Source organism: Equus caballus, chromosome 13, assembly GCF_041296265.1.
Source record: "Equus caballus isolate H_3958 breed thoroughbred chromosome 13, TB-T2T, whole genome shotgun sequence".
NCBI lineage: Eukaryota > Metazoa > Chordata > Mammalia > Perissodactyla > Equidae > Equus > Equus caballus.
The window spans coordinates 46,317,997-46,335,687 of NC_091696.1; the positions used below are offsets into that span (position 1 = coordinate 46,317,997).

General features: G+C 46.4%; 1 long non-coding RNA gene across 6 annotated transcripts; it reads left to right on the top strand.

Annotated features, from left to right (window-relative positions):
- The first annotated feature begins 445 nt into the window (after positions 1–445).
- Positions 446–14,665, top strand: LOC102149396 (uncharacterized). Of its 6 annotated transcripts, none has more exons than XR_011424359.1 (6): positions 446–592; positions 859–922; positions 1,739–1,873; positions 9,154–9,415; positions 11,897–12,022; positions 13,693–14,665. It is a non-coding gene; the product is annotated as an uncharacterized lncRNA (long non-coding RNA). The 6 variants fall into 6 exon arrangements; XR_011424360.1 differs by lacking the exon at positions 11,897–12,022 and adding an exon at positions 13,370–13,469; XR_002799343.2 differs by lacking the exons at positions 9,154–9,415; positions 11,897–12,022 and adding an exon at positions 13,370–13,469.
- Positions 14,666–17,691: the final 3,026 nt, after the last annotated feature.

Sequence of the window (17,691 nt, forward strand, 5' to 3'; positions counted from 1 at the left end):
AGACCACCCATCAATGGATGAATGGAGAAAGAAGATGTGGCATACAAACAATGGACTACTACTCAGCCATAAAAAAGATGAAATCTTGATATTTGCTATATAATGTTATAAACCTATGTTACTTCAATAAAATACATATATATTAAAAAAAAAAAACTCAGACCTCATGGGGGAAATGGTGAATTTTCCTAAGAGTTTCTCAAAACTGAGTATGTAATGGGATAATATATACACAACAGAGTTTGCTAGCTCCCTTCCCAATATCCATTCCACAGTTATTCTTTGCTAACAGAGCCTAAACTGTACTCAAGTGGGCAACGTGCCCAGCTTAAGAACTACATTTCCCAGCCTGCTTTGCAGCTAATGGAGGATGAGGAAATAAGAAGAGGAAGTCACCGGGTGGGGCTTCCAGGAAAGCTATTTAAAGGAAACTGACTTAGCTTGCCTTCTTGCTCTTGCTACTTCCTCTTTCCTGCTTCCTGGAACACAAACAAGAGAGTAAGGGCTGCAGCAGCCATCTTTGACCATGAGGTGACCTTAAGGAAGGAAGCCATATGCTAAGGATGGCGAAGCAGAAAGGAGGAAGTTTCGGGTGAATTTGTGGGTGTCCCTGGGCTACCTCTAGACTTTTTTTTTAAGTAGCGAAAAAGCCCTCTAATTTATATAAGCAACTGTGGGCAGGTCTCTGTACCAACAGCTGAAGACAATTCATTACTCTTTATATATGTAAAGCTCATGGTAATTTGCACAGTGCTAATTAAATGGAATAGTCCATAGTTTGGGGGAGATTCGGGGTTGTTTGTGCGTTGGCTTTGCTTTCACCCACTGTATTTATGCAACTTTTCCCCATTACAACAGGGTGTTCCCTCCATGGCCGGTCCTCAGCCTGCAACTGTGGCTGCAAGGTGCTGCTGGTTACCAGGTAGGACTCAGGTTAAGAATGGGACTCTCATTCTGACTCTCTCTGAGGGGTGGCTCGCAGGCAGTTAAATGCCCTTTCAGAAAGACTGCCCGCAGTCTTCCTACTTGCGGCAACTTTGCGGGTGGTACCCAGAGCCCGGATTGGAGGCACGGTTCAGCACAATGGTGATGTCGCGAAGGGGGCCTCATAATAGACTGTGCTTCTCTGGTCTCCTGCTGCTGACTGATGCCTTGATGTCCCTGAAAAGTGTGACAGCTCTAAAAGCAAAAACAAGGCTCAGGTCCGTTTGCCGGGGCGGGCATCATAAGCGGTCCAGCCTCTCCCTGAGGCAAGATGTCTACACAATAGATTCGCACTGTCTGACCACAGCCTGCATCCTGAAACAGCAGTCACTCAGCCCTCATATTCGATCCACTGTTCCGTGATTCTCACACGAATCACCTCGAGGTAGCGTGGACTACAGAGTCTGGTTCTGTCCGTCTGGGGTGGGGCCCAAGTCTGCTTTTCCAACCAGCTCCCAGCAATGCCGAGGCTGCTGGTCCACAGGCCTCATCTTGAGCGTGAAGGCACTTTCTGGCTCTTCTCACCACACAGATCCCGGTCTCTCAGGCACCTTCTGGTCATTCAGGTCTCCGTTCAAACATCACTTCCTCCGAGCAGCCCTCCCTGACCAGCCAGTCCAAAACAGAGCTCCCCAACCCCCTTTGCTTTTTGCCACTTCACCGAGAGTTCTGTTCCTGGTGCTTATGCATCTTGGGATGAACAAGGCATATTCATTCTCTCACTTGCGTGTCCATCTCTCCTCAAACCCACTAGAACATTCCATGAGAGCAGAGACCATGTCGGCCTGCTGCCCTGTTCATCTCTCCATCTCCAGCGCCTAGAACAGTGCCTGGCACACAGTAGGTGCTTGGTAAATACCTTCAGCCAGAACGTCCTTCCAGAGATGAGGTACTCACTCTCTGATATCTTACGACTTGAAAGAAACATTTATTTCTGTTGAGGAAAGTACTGTGTCTGCTATGAAGAAAACTTCAAAAAATATGAAGAAGAGACAATTACCTGGGGTGGGTTCTCCCAGAGGTGGAACCTGAAACAAGGATGAGACGGCAAGTAGTTGACTTGGGAGGTGACCCCGGGACAGGGAAGCCAGGTGAGGAAGGCCAGGAGATAATTTGGGTATGTTAATGAGCAGGTTATTCGCTGTGGGCAACTGGGGTTCAGTCCCACTGGGGACCTCCAGGACTGAGGAAGCTGGGGCCCTGTCCATCACTGGTTGAGGTTTGGTTGCCCCAAGGGCGTGTGCATGCCATGGAGATACAGGCGAGCACCAACGGGGTCTGCCGTGCAACAGGTCTGTCCGGTATACAACCTTATTGTCTTCTCTAGGAACTGCCTGCCCACCACCCTATCCGCGGGTCACCGAGAGGAACCCCTAGAAGCCTTGTTTTGGGGACCACCACCAGCCCACCCATTTCCAGCCTATGTGCAAACTAGGACAAAGTTCCTCAAATTATTTTTTTCATTGAGACGTAATTCACACGCCATTCAATCCACCGTTTTAGGGGCCGGCCCGGTGGCATAGTATGTGCGTTCTGATTCAGCAGACCGGGGTTTGCAGGTTCAGATCCCAGGTGTGAACCTACACACCACTTATCAAGCCATGTTCTGGCAGCATCCCACATAGAAGAGCTAGAAGGTCTTACAACTAGGATATAAACTATGTACTAGGGCCGTGGGGAGGAAAAAAAAGAGCAAGATTGGCAGCAGATGCTAGCTCAGGGCCAATCTTCCCCACCTAAAAGCATAGCTTAAAAAAAAAATCTGCTGTTTAAAAGTACTCAGTTTGGTGGTTTTAGTATATTTCACTGTGTTGTCCAACCATCCCCACTGTTCGATTCCAGAACATCTTCGTGACTCTCATAGGAAACCCCACGCCCAGCAGCAGTCACTCTCAATTCCCCCCTCCCCCAGCCCCTGGCAATGACTAATCTACTTTCCATCTATGGATTTGCCTCTTCTGGATATTTCATAGAAATGGAATCGTAAAACGTGACCTTTTGTGTCTGGCTTCTTTTGTTTACCATAATGTTTTTGAGATTTATATATGTTGTAGCAGGTGTCAACACTTCATTCTGTTTTACAGCTGAATAATATTCCATTGTACGGGTAAACCACAGTTTGTTTATCCATTCATCCGTTGATGGACGTTTGGGTTGTTCCCACTTTTTAGACTATTATGAATAATGGTGCCATGAATAATTTCGTGCACGTTTTTGTGCGAACATACGTTTTCAATTCTTTTGAGTATCTCAAATGATTTTTTGTAAGTGTCCTAAGTAATTCCTGTGGCCGGGGGGTAGCAACCCTGGCTGAGGCTCAGAGACGCCCTCACTTTTACCCACTTGAGGGCGTCCCAGGACTTACAGGCGTCACCAGTGTGTCAATACCCCACTGCCCTCTCCTTCAGATGAGACAGCCATGTCAGTTGGGGTGGAGGAGGCTCAATTGGTCCCCTGAGAAACGAGGGGCTCAGGAGATGGCCAGCCACGTGTGTGCATATGTAACAAGACTCCAGAGTGTGTACATGGCCATCTGTCCATGGGGCTCAGAACGGGGCTATTCCCTTGCTGCCTCGGGACTCAGAAGCCCAGGATTTCCAGGTCTGCCTGCATTCTTTCATATGAGTTGATATATGTCTATGATGTCAGTGGAACCCCCCCCAGATGTGCCCCTCCACACAGGACGCAACCTGGACACCTGCATTGTATGGGCCCCCCCACACCCCACTTTATATGCATCCTTCCCCCACTCCCACCACAATTGACATAAGATCGTGTTGGCTGATTTTGTCAGTCAGGAATTGAGAATTTGGGTTGAGACCAGAAATAGGGCCAGGTTATTCTATTCTTCTTGGAGGGCATAAACTAGCCCAGGAGCCGCCCCCTCAATTTCGGTTCTTATTAAGCTGGAGCTTGATGGTTTCTATATATGTATGACCCCATATGCTATCATTAGCATCTTAGCATTCTTCCTTCCATTAATATATTATATTAATATAATTCTTTCCAGCGGTGTGCTGGAGCTGGCTCCTATGGGCTTGGCTAGCCAGTTGTGTACATCTACCCAACTCCTCTTTCAGTGACATCTTGAGGTAGCTTGAAATCAGCCATGATGGGGGTCTTTCCACCACGGAAATTGGCAAATGCTACAGTTGAGGGATTTTCTTTTCAGAGACTTGGGTGTTAAATGTTTATCCTGTTTACCTAGTTGATTTTACATACAAGACATCGGTTTACCCATTCACGTGCCTGCCAACCATCTAACACTCTCCTTAAGAATACCAGGAGCTGGGCCGGCCCCGTGGCCAAGTGGTTAAGTTCACACGCTCCACGTCGGCGGTCCAGGGTTTCACTGGTTCGGATCCTGGGCGTGGACCTAGCACCACTCATCAAGCCATGTTATGGTGGCATCTCGCATAGCAGGGCCAGAAGGACCTAGAACTATGTACTGGGGGGCTTTGGGGAGAAGAAGAAGAAAAAGAAGATTGGCAACAGATGTTAGCTCAGGTGCAAATCTTTAAGAAAAAAACAAAAAAGAAAGAATACCAGGAGCTTACGTCCTGGTAAATAAAGACAGATGATATATAAGTAAACATGTAAACAAACAAGATCATTCTAGGTAGATCATATGGTATTTCTACTTTTATTTTTTTGAAAAATCTCCGTACTGTTTTCCATAGTGGCTGCACCAGTTTGCACTCCCACCAGCAGTGTGCAAGCGTTCCCTTTTCTCCACATCCTCTCCAGCACTTGTTATTTCTTGTCTTGTTAATTATAAGCCATTTTGACGAGTGTGAGGTGATATCTCAGTGTAGTTTTGATTTGCATTTCCCTAATGATTAGTGATGTGGAACATCTTTTCATGTGCCTGTTGGCCATCTGTATATCTTCTTTGGAAAAATGTCTGTTCATATCCTCTACCCATTTTTTGATTGGGTTGTTCATTTTTTTGCTGTTGAGTTGTAAGAGTTCTTTATGTATTTTGGAAATTAACTCCTTTTCAGAGACAATGTGATCTAGCTATTCCACTACTGGGTATTTATCCAAAGAATGTGAAATCAATAACGTAAAAAGATTTATGCACCCCTATGTGCGTTGCAGCATTATTCACAATAGCCAAGATGTGGAAACAACCCAAGTGCCCTTCTATGGATGAATACATAAAGAAGATGTGGCATATATATACTGTGGAATACTACTCAGCCATAAAAAAGACAAAATCATGCCATTTGCAACAACATGGATGGACCTTGAGGGTATTATGCTAAGTGAAATAAGCCGGACAAAGAAAGACAAACACTGTATGATTTCACTCCTATGTGGAAGAGAAACAAACACATGGAGAAAGAGAACAGATTAGGGAAGTGGGTTGGGGGAGGGTAAAAAGCATAGAGAGGCACATATGTATGGTGACAGATAAAAACTAGACTTGGTTGTGAACACGATGCAGTCTATACAGAAACTGAAATACAGTGATGTACATCTGAAATTTACACAGTGTTAGAAGCCGATATGACCTCAAAATAATAATTAAAAAAAGAGATAATTGGGGATGGCCCTGTGGCCTAGTGGTTAAGTTCAGCACACTCTGCTTAGGCGTCCTGGGTTCATAGATTCAGTTCCTGGGCACGGACCTACACCATTTGTTGGCAGCCATGCTGTGGTGGTGACCCACATACAAAATAGAGGAAGATTGGCACAGATGTTAGCTCAGGGTGAATCTTCCTCAGCAAAAAAACATAATAATAATTGTAGGTAGTGATAAAGTGTGAAGAAAATTACATGAAACAGCTGATATGTTGAATATACTCCTTTTATCCCTTTTTTTGTTGTTCATATCATATCATGAACAATTCCCCAAGTTTTAAAAAGGTCTCGGAAGCATTCTTCTGAATGGCTGCACAATATTTCTTCCTTGGGAGAACAGTCTACTTTATCGAAGCATTCCCCTCCACACACTGTAGGATGTTGATCAGCATCCCTGGCTTCTACCTCCCAGGTGCCAGTAGCACTGCCCCCTACACCAGTTATAACCAAAAATGTCTCCAGATTTTGTCCCCTGGCAGGGGGGGCAAAATCACATTGACTTTAAATTGACAAATTAAAGGCTTCCAGTAGGGACATGGGTCTGAGTGTGGCCACTGGACCAGCAGCATCAGCACCACCTGGGAGCTTGATAGAAATGCAAATTCTCAGGCTCCTCTCCAGAACGTGAAATCAGAGTCTCCAGGGTGGGGCCAGGCAATGGGTGTTTTAACAAGCCCTCGGGGCTTCTGATGCATGCTCCTGTTAACAGGGGGCTGAGGATGAAGGCTTTCGAAGTCAAAAGAGTGTTTGAGCATGGGTGGCATCCTGCAATGTGTGGTTGTGATTGCATCATGAGGATGTTTTCGCCTCCGGCTGAGCCAGGGCTGGTGTGGGTGATTAGTGCAAATTAGCTGAGTTCAGGTGTCCTTTTGACTTAAGTACCACCTTTCAGCTCAGGATTACCAAACACCACTTATTTTCACCCGAGGGAGGCTCTGGGAGGCTCCAGGGCCAGAGAGAAAGTTAAGAATAGAAAGCAAATGGGTCACATGACTCTAGGCTCTAACCACCACCGTTGTGTTTCACCACCGCCTATAAAGCTTGGTTCTTTACATAAAGAGCATTTTGGTCTTTTCAGAAACTGAAGAACCACAAAATGCAAGACCAAGCCAAGATGGTCACGAGTGGCTACCTCTCGCTCTTTTTACCGTGTTGTACCTCCAGCTACCATGGATTCAGTTCAGAAATATGGGTTCAAGAGTTTTCTCCCATGGTTCCTAAATGGGGGCTTACCCTTGCCCATGGCTGGAAAAGATCCTCTGGTGCAGTGGTTCTCAGCCGGCACAGCACTGCCCCATCCCAAAGGGCATTTGTAAGGGGGGTGCAGGTTGGGTTGTCACAATGACTAGAACCTCTGGCATTTCGTGGGTTAGCGCCATGATTGTCAAACATCCTGCAGAGTGCTCGTGAGAATATAAAGTGGTACAATCACTTTGAAAAATAATCCGAGAGTTTCTTTTAAAATTACACATCCAGGGGCCGGCCCGGTGGCACAGCAGTTAAGTTCACGTGTTCCACTTCCATGGCCCGGGGTTTGCCAGTTCGGATCCCAGGCACAGACCTATGCACCACTTATCAAACCACAGTGCTGTGGCAGGCATCCCACATATAAAATAGAGGAAGATGGGCACAGATGTTAGCTCAGGGCCAATCTTCCTCAGCAAAAAAAGAGAAGGATTGGTGGTGGATGTTAGCTCAGGCTAATCTTCCTCAAAAAAATAAGTAAAAAATAAAAAATGATAAAATAAAATAAAATTCAACATCCACTTAGGATAAGACCCAGCCATTCCCCTCTTAGGTATATACCAAAGAGAAAAGGTATATACCAAAGAGAAAAGAAAGCATATGTCCATACTTATGCAAGAATGTTCATATCAGCTCTACCTGTAATAGTCCAAAACTGGAAGCAACCCAAATGTCTATCAACAAACGAAAGGATAAACAGACTGTGGTACGTCCATACAGTGGACCACTGCACAGAAGTAAGGAGGAATGAACTTTTGGTTGGTACACAATACAACATGGGTGAATCTCAAAATAATTATGCTGAGTGAAAGAAGCCAGAGAAAAGTGTATGTGCTTATGATTCATTCCCTTTACATAAAATTATAGAAAATGCAAACTAGTCTATAGGCACAGGAAACAGATCAAAGGTTACCTGGATGTGGGAGAGGGCAAGGTGGGAAGAGAAGGGGGATTATAAAGGTGATTCCATTGTGCTCTCCTTTGGGAAAGGAAGTAGTTTGGGGGATAGTTATATTAATTAACTCTCCATGGGGCAGCTCACAACCTGGCAGCTGGCTTCCTTCAGCAGAAAGAGAGAGAGAGAGGGAGCCCAAGGCAGAAGCCACAGGGTTTTATAACTTACTCTTTTTATTTTTTTAGCCCTGAGCTAACATCCACTGCCAATCCCCCTTTTCTCGCTGAGGAAGACTGGCCCTAAGCTAACATCCATGCCCATCCTCCTCTACTTTATATGTGGGATGCCTACCAAAGCATGGCTTGATGAGTGGTGCATAGGTCTGTGCCCGGGATCCAAACCAGCAAACCCCAGGCCACTGAAGCGGAGCAAGCGAACTTAACCACTGCCCCACCAGGCCAGCCCCTTTATAAGCTACTCTTGAATGTGACATCCATCACTTCTCCCGAATTGAATTCATCTGAAGCAAGACAGTAAATCTAACCCACATTAAAGGGAAAGGAATTACACAAAGGCATGAATACCTACCAAGAGGCGTGAATCTTTGGGACCCCTACAAAGGCTGTCCACCACTAGTAACTGATGCAGACAGGAATACGAGAATGCAAACATGTGCAGGGTCCCCAGCTCTGCCCAAACGAGGACACGTTCATCAGGAACTGGCAGATCAGAACCATTCACAAGGACATTTTCTTTCCTTCTTAAAAAACTGGCACCATGGCTCCCGCCCCAGAGGTCCTACGAGGGGATGGTGCCCATCCAGTTGGCAGTGTGTCTGTGGTTGCTCCCAGCCACTGCAGCAACAGCCCATTGGAAGAGATCAGGAGAGGCCTGGAAGGGCGGTGGGTGGGATGAAAGATGCGAGAGGTGGTACCCTGGATTCCCCAAACTGGTTATTTTCTGGAAACATCCATGGATAGGTTGTACCAGTCAGGATAGGTTATGCTGCTGTGAATGAGCAAACGGCAATGACGAGAAGATCTACTGGCTGGACACCACAGAAGTTTATTTCTTGCTCAGGCAAAGCCTGCTCCGGGTCCAGGCGAGTCTCCGGGGCTGCCGTCCTCCACGGATGACGCACGGTGACTCAGGGATCCAGGCGGCTTCCGTCTTGGGACTCCACCCTCTCAAAGCCAGGCCTCCTCCACAAAGGGGAAGATGAAGCCTGGAAAATCTTGCAGAGGCTTTTTGCTCCCTCAGAAAGGAAGTGACACATCACTTCTGATCACATTCCATTGGTCAGCTGTCATGTGACCCTAACCCAAGGGGACTGGAAAGGATGTCTCCACGTACCCAAGAACAAAGGAGAACTGGATACTGTTACGTTAACAATATGATATGTTAATAATGATTTTTTTTCTTTCTTTTTTTTTCTGAGGAAGATTAACCCTGAGCCAACATCTGCTGCCAATCCTCTTTTTGCTGAGGAAGACTGGCCCTGAGCTAACATCTGTGCCCATCTTCCTCTGCTTTATATGTGGGATGCCTACCACAGCATGGCTTGCCAAGTAGTGCCATGTCCACACCTGGGATCTGAACGGGTGAACCCCGGGCTGCCGAAGCCACCAGGCCGGTCCAAATAATGATGTTTTAACAGAGGGTCCCTCCACCACACATACCATTCCACATGTTTTAATATTTATGGTAAGTCTTTTGTGTGTGTTAACTCATTTGATGCTGACAATTCCCCAGTGAAGTTGGTATTTTTATTCCTATTTTAAAGATGACGAATTGAGGCCCCAAGAGGTTCCTGAGACCTGTTTCTACCCACAAAACATTTCTGACACCAAATGTGTGGAGGTTTTTCCCACACCAACCAATTCTCCAACTCTGAACAAGCAATTCAAGCCTGACTCTAATAACCTGGAATTTTCTTTTTTTTCCTCCCCCGTAGCAGCTAGTTATATATCCTAGTTGTGGGTCATTCTAGTTCTTCTGTGTGGGACGCCGCCACAGCAGGGCTTGATGAGCAGTGTATAGGTCTGCGCCCAGGATCCAAATGGGTGAACCCTGGGCCGCCGAAGCAGAGTGCACGAACTTGACCACTACGCCATGGGGCCGGCCTCCTACCTGGGATTATTGTCAGACCCCACACGTTAAGGGCTCAGTCCCACAAGACTGCCCCACTTCAGGCGCCAACCCCGAGTCCAGGCCTCCCGTACCTCTGACTGACCAGCTGTAAATGGGGGGTTCCCACAACCCCCTGCTCGAGTTCCATAATTCACTAGAAGGACTCCCAGAACTCAGGAAAATAGTTTTCTTACTATTACCAGTTTATTATAAAGGATGCAACTCAGCCCCGCTCCAACCCGTCCTGGAGGCCGGTGGTTGGGGCTAAAAATTCTAACCCTCCCATCACTTGGTCTTTCTGGTGACCAGCTCCATCCTGAGGCTACCCGGGGGCCCCACCCTAAGCCACCTCATTAACATAAATTAGCATAATAAATTAGCATAAATGCAGGTGTGATGAGGAGGAGCTGGTTATGAATAATGGAAGACACTCCTGTCACTCAGGAAATTCCAAGGGTTTTAGGAGCTCTATGCCAGGAACCTGAGATGAAGACCAAATATACTTCTTCTTATGTGACAGAGGTTAAACAACTCCTCCAAGGTCACGTGGCCGTTGTGCTGGCGGTCCTCTGACCACCGCCAGATCCACTCTACACCTTCTCCTCTCTGCTCTCAGCCCCATGAGGCGGACCCGTGCGGCCCGTGTCAACAGAGGGCTGTGCCCTCTCGTATCTGATAGTCTCAGCCAATGGGGAGCCCAAGAAGGAGAGCAGAGGGAGGAAGGGACAGAAGTTGGGGTCCTTATTCCCCCAGCTCCCTACCCGTGGGGTCGCAGCAGGTTGGTCTGTGCCGGGACCCAAAAACTCTCCATGGGGCTGCCCAGTCTGAGTTCTGGTGGCCGCTCTCTCTCCTCAGCCTTTGCAACACGGATGTGGTGACTCAGCTGTCATTGGCCTGAGAGTGTGACATGAGCCCTTGGACTGCACTCTCCTCAAATCACCCAGTCTGGGACGCCATCTCTTTGGCGCGGGGCCCCCGGCTGATCCCATGGAGCTGGGACTGGCCTGGTGTGAAGATGAAATTCTTTGTCAGGTTTCTTTCTAAAGTTCGCTTTGATGGCTGAATACATAGACGTCACGTCATTGAATACAGTAAATCAAAAATCACTTTTAAAATGAAACCTAATCTTTCCTTATCACAAAGTCAAAACAGATTAATTGCAGGGAAGTTTGAAAATACAAATAAATGGAAAGAAACAATCAAACTGTTGGCCCACCATCCAAAGAACAAATGTAACATTTTCATATATATCCTTCCGTTGTCTTTTCTGCACATAAACATATATATCTGTTTGTTTAACAAAGTTAGAATTTCCCTAGACACACTGGTTTTCGTTTTTTTTCCACTTTATAAATGGTGATCGTGTTTTTATGTCTTTACATCCTTTTAAATAGTTGTTTGGCTTTGGGTTGTGGGGTTGTGTCATCAATTTTAAAGCTGATTTCCTTTTGGGGACGCTTAGATTATTTTCAATTTTTAGTTCCTATAAATAATAGCGTCATGAGTTGGGTTGTTTTTGTTTGTTTTGGGGGTTTGGGCCAAATCTTTGCACACATACCCATTTTCTTCATATAAATTTCTAAACACAGGGTTGATAGGTTAAGGCGGCACGTTGTAAGGCTTTGGGTGTGATTCCTAAATCTCTTCCCCATCTCCACTCATGCCCCAGACAGCCTCTGCAATGTCTGTGTCTCTACATCCTCACCAACACTGGATATTAAATATTTGTTTAAAAATGTCAGGGCCAGCCCCGTGGCCGAGTGGTTAAGTTCGCGCACTCGGCTCCAACAGCCCAGGTTCACAGGTTTGGATCCTGGGTGTGGACCTACACACCGTTCATCAGGCTACACTGTGGCTGCATCCCGCATAGTAGAACTGGAATGACTTACAACTAGGATATACAGCTAGGTACTGGGGCTTTGAGGAGAAAAAAAAAAGGAAGATTGGCAACAGATGTTAGCTCAGGGCCAATCTTCTTCACCAAAAAAAATAAAAGATCTTCATTTAAAGTGTGAATCCAAATCAAATAGTTAAAACTCCTCTTCCTTTGAATAGATCTGTGCTGCAAAAATGAATCTTAGAATTATAGCCACCTGGCCAGAGTGAAGAAGAAGCTGGTGCAATTGTCTATTAAAATCAGGCACTTTCCAGTGGAAAAACTGACAGCACTACCTGCGCCAGGTGAGCAGAGTTGGCATCCAGCGTGAGACGTCATGGTGGAGGTAGACACCTTTGAGATGAGTATAAGAACGGCACTTTAGGGGCCGGCCCAGTGGCGCAGCAGTTAAGTGCGCACGTTCTGCTCCAGTGACCCAGGGTTCACTGGTTCGGATCCCGGGTGCAGACACGGCACCGCTTGGCAAGCCGAGCTGTGGTAGGCATCCCACATATAAAGTGGAGGAACATGGGCACGGATGTTAGCTCAGGGCCAGTCTTCCTCAGCAAAAGAAGAAGGATTGGCAGGAAATGTTAGCTCAGGACTGATCTTCCTCAAAAAAAAAAAAGAAAAAAGGAGGGGTACTTTAGCTCCATGGTCTTCCTCCCAAAAACCCACAACCCCAGCAGAATCGTGAGCAGCGCATCAGACAAATCCCAACTGAAGGACATTCTACAAAATACCTAAGCGGTACTCCTTAAAACTATTTAGGGAAGGCGTAATAGCCAAAAGTGACGATGCCCATCAATTGATGAATTGGATAAGCAAAATGTGGTATATCCATTGACAGGAATATTATTCAGCCATAGAAAGGAATAAAATGCTGATAGATGCGACCACGTGGATGAACCTCAAAAAGACGCTCAGTGAAAGAGGGCAAACGCAGAGGGCCACAGGCTGTATGACTCCAGAATTGCTGGAACAGGCGGACCCATAGGGACAGGAAGTAGATTAGCAGTCGCCAGCAACAGGGGTTGGAGGACTGGGGAGTGACCGCTATGTGGGTAAGCGGTTTCTTACAGAGACAAAGAAAATGTGCTGGAATTAGATAGAAGCGATGGTTGCCCGATTTTTTAATATGCTAAAACCCAATGAATTGTACACTTTAAAAGGGTGGATATCATAGTATGTGAATACTACGGTGTGTCAATTCAAGCAAAAATCAAAGAAAGTCTGAGACACTATCCCAACCAACAGCAGCCTAACCAGATGTGGCGCCTGAATGTCCTGGGTCCCGGATGGGATTCTGGAAGAGGAAAAGTGCCTTAGTAAAAACTAAGGGAATCTGAACACAGTGTAGACTTTTGATAATCAGAAGGTGTCGATATTGGCTCATTAATCGTTACAGATATATGGTAATCATGTAAGATGTTATAATACAGGAAAATCACAGAGGAAAGACAGTGTGGAGAATATGGGAAATCTCTTACTGTCTTTTCAACTATTCTGTAAATCTAAAACTGTTCTAACACTGAAAGTTTATTAAAAAAATCAGGATACACGCAAAGGTGACAATTTGGGCCACTTTAAAAAAAAGCAAGTGTTCTTACTTCTGGCTGTAAAGACACGGGTGATTCTGGTTCTGTCACCAGGAAAACCGCCCATTTGGAAATTGAGCCCAGCTGTGGCACGGCGGGTCACCAGGGAAGCTGTTGGCTGGGCCGAGGATAAACACCCACAGTTCTATTCTCAGTAAGTGGCTCTCACCACTAACCATCCTTCCATCCCCTTCAGTTTGTCTGTATCATGCCTAGGTCTGAATTATCCTGTCTGGGCAAGTCCTGGTTCTAGGAACCTCCCAGTGTTGAAAAATATTAGAAGATTTCAGTGGATTTGTGCGAAAAGAAAAATCTCACTTTTTTTTTTTTTTTTTTTTTTTTTTTACACGGGTGACTAACTTCGACATGAATGCCAGTGCTTATGACCATGGAAATCCGATGATGCAAGGTGAAGCAAGAGTGTCAGACTTTCAAATGACACGGGACTTTAAGTGACATCCAGGATGCGGATTTGCAAGCGTGCACTGGAGCACAGCCATGGGAAGCTGCTGCTGCAGAAACACCTAGGATATTGACGTATTAAAGGGAAAATAACCCCTTCAAACTTGGAAGTTCGGGTCTTGAGAAAGTTTACGTCAGGAGAAATGGTAATGGAAGAGCTTAAAACCATATGGAAAAACAGGGTTGAGCTGTCACCTCTGTGCCCATTCTGAGAAATTATTTACATCCGCTAAAATTATTATTTTAACAACAATAAAAATAGCAATGGGTAATATTTTTTGCACATGCAGTAACGCTACGTCTGTTCCCCTTTTTAAAGAAACCCTGTGACCCCTCTCTCCACAAAACCAAGTACTGAGGCTGAGGCCTGAGTCCTTCTGGTTACACCGCTGGGAGAGGCTTGATCTAACCCAATTCTAAAACAGAAACCCCCAAAGAGGCAAATTCTTGGCTTTTATGAGTTCCTAGGCAGGCTTTTGAAATTCACGGCAGAGATGATCATCTTGAAAGCCAAGGCTTTCGATTTGCAAGATTTGCAAAAGGAGACTTTTTTTTTAAAGGTCTCAACTTTGGTTTTGGGTATCAAAACTCTGGATTCAAGAGCAAATCCTTGAAGGAAGCTTGGAATAAAGTCTATGCCACAACAGACCGTCCATCTGCAGGGGAACTGATGAGAAGTCAGGCGACCCTGTCCTGAGGCTGAAAATTTTCGAAATAAACGAAAAAAAAAACCTGGGGAGGAGAAATGAACGATTCCAGGGGGCTGAGGAGCAGGTGAAACTGGACTGGCCGTGAGCCGATCATTGTTGAAATCGCGTTCATCATTCTGTTCTCTCCATTTTTGTATGTTTCTTGAAATTTTCCGTAATAAAAATTTTGCTCTGGTTAGCGTTCGTGTGGAAGCTGGGAGACCAGCAAGAAGATTATGGAAATCGTGCAGACGAGAAGTGGTGGTGCCTGGACCGGGCTAGCCATGATGGAGAGGATCGAGGATGCTGGAGAGAGGGGAATGGACTCAGACTACATCTGGTGGTATCCACCGGATTGTTACTTCTCGTGCCTTAAATCTCTATGCGTTTTCCCTCCTCCTTCACTTTGAGAGCTTACGGTACCCAGCAGTGGGCCCTCGGGAGAGAAGATGGGTTGGTAGAAGAGCGATATCCTGTTCACCCTGGGAGGCGTCCTGGGAAGGGTCTCCGTGCTGGACACCATCTACAGCCTGAATAACTTTAGGAAAATCCGGATGCCTTTGGGCTTCAGTCTAGGAACCGTGGGAACCTCAAGGGGTCTTCAATAGGCAGTGACCTGAGCTGATTTTAAAAGTCCCCTCTCCCCCAGCTACCGCATAGAGCACAGTTTGGGGTGGGCTGCCTGTAGAAACGGACCTGTTAGGAGCCACTGTAGCATTCCAAGTACTTTATAAAACATTCTCTTTTACTCCTCAAAGCAACCCTCTGAAATGGGGATTATTATCTTCATTTTGAACATAAGGTTCTGAGATCAGAGAGGTTGAGTGATGTACCCAAGGTCACTCAGCAGTTACCTGTAAGGTTGCAGATAAAATACAACAAAACGTGTCAAGAAACATACTTATATAGTACTAAAAATTTATTCGTTGTTGTCCTGAAGTTCAAATTTAACTGGGGGACCTATATTTCTATTTGCTCAATCTGGCAACCCTAGTTACTGACCAAACCAGGATGGAGTCTGAGGTCTGGCCCCAAAGTCCTGGTGCTTCCCCCAAACTGCCCCGACTGTACGGCAAGGATTTGCTCTGGTTCATTTTCATATCCCCGCTCATAGCCTCGCTGGGCTTGCCAACAGACAGAGTCCCCAGCAAATGTTTGTTGAGTGACTACACAGGAGGATGTGCAACGTCAGAGGATTCTGGGGCCTTTCGGGACTACCAAAAATTCTAGCAGAGCACGTCTGGTATAGCGGGTAAAAGCGAGGATTCAGATAGCAACTCCCTGGGTTCAGATCCTGCAACCATCACTGACCTACCGGCTGTGTGAGTTTGGGCAAGTCACGGGAACCCTCTGTGCCTCAGTTTCCTCATCTGCAAAATGGGGATGATAATAACAGCGCTAATAATAGCACATCCCTCACGGGTCTATTTCGAGGATTGAATGAGTAAAGCTGAGCTACGCCGTGCTTCAGAGAGAGTAAGAGCTCAGGGGATGTGGGCCATGACTGGGGGTCAAGAGGAAGATAAGGAAGCGACGGAAATGCCCCGAACCGTCCTCACACTGCCCAGAACACACAGAGAATTCGCTGACGTCCCCAGGGGGGGCGCGGAGAGCCCTGCTCCCAGTAGGGGGTGCACTAAATATTGATTTGATAACTAAATGAGCCCAAGAGGACTTTCTATAGAAATAACCAAAAACTGGGCCAGCCCGGTGGTGCAGCGGTTAAGTGCCCACGTTCATGTTCAGCAGCCCGGGGTTCGCCGGTTCGGATCCCTGGTGCACACATGGCACCACTTGGCACGCCATGCTGTGGTAGGCGTCCCACATATAAAGTAGAGGAAGATGGGCACGGATGTTAGCTCAGGGCCAGTCTTCCTCAGCAAAAAGAAGAGGATTGGCAGCAGATGTTAGCTCAGGGCTAATCTTCCTCAAAAAAAAAGAAAACCCAAAAAACTAAAAGAAAAACAGAATCCCACAAAAACAAGAACTATACTCAAAGGAAATAATTGGAGGAGCGACTCCGGAATGTGCCAGTGAGTCAAGCATCGATGACTGAAAAGATCGTATTTTGAGATGAATGTTTGATGGCTCAGAAAAAGAAAAAGGGTTTAGGGGTGGCAAGCACAACAAATACTGTCATTAAAACAAAATTGGCACTGGGCTTCAATTCCAGAGGTTACGAAACAGCCCGGCTGAGGTCATTCGTGCCTAATTATTGTGCCTAATAATCACCTTGACTAATTAGAGCCAAGGTTTTGGAGCACGCTTCTATTCCCAGAGATGGAGTCAGCAGCGACCCGGAATAAATCATTTTGCTCTATTTATGTCTTGGATCATCCACGTGGAAGCACCCTCGGCCGCCCCCTCAGGGAAATTCCAAAGCCTTCATTAATTAATATTTGGAAAACAGGATAGCTTGTATTTGTCAGGCCTATAGAAACATGACATCAGTATGTTTTGGACGTTGGGTTCATTTATTTAATTACTCAGCTCTGCTCCAGGTGCACTTAATATTTATTATTTATCATAAAGTATTAATAATGATCATACTGAGATGGGATCTGAAGGCGCAATAGCGAACGAGACAGGTGGGCCCCTGTCCTCATAAAGCTTATAGTCTAGCAATGGAGACAGATGGTAAGTCAAGCATCAAACAAAATAATTGCATACTGTGAAGTACTCTGAGGAAAACAATAGAACTCTGCCCTAGATAGCTGCAGGAGGCCCCTCCTTTTGATAGATGATCATGGAGGGCTTCTCGGAGGAGATGAAGCCCCAGCCGAGATGCGAACAATGGCAAGAAACAGCCAGGTAGAGCCGGTGCCCTGCATGCATGGAAGGCACGCCAGGAAGCAAAACCGAGTGGGCAAGAATACTAAGTGGTCGTGACAAGCACAGGCTTTCTGGGTTTGAATCCTACTCTGCCGCTGACTTGCTGTATGATCTCAAGTTATTTGCCATTCTTCCGTGCCTCAGTTTCTCCCTCTGTAAAACGGGGATAATAACAATACTAGTTTCGGGGTGCTGTCATGAGGAATCGGTGAGTTGATGCTGGTGAAGCACTGAAAGCTGTGACGGGCAGGGGTCACGCATCACGCACGGAAGGATCCCAGAGGCTGTGGATACTGCCGACCCACCTCCCCTCGCTCACCTGAGCTCACCTGCAGCTGCGGGCGAGACGGTTTCCGGTCCTCTCAGCACCGCCCGCCTCCGCACCTGCAGTTC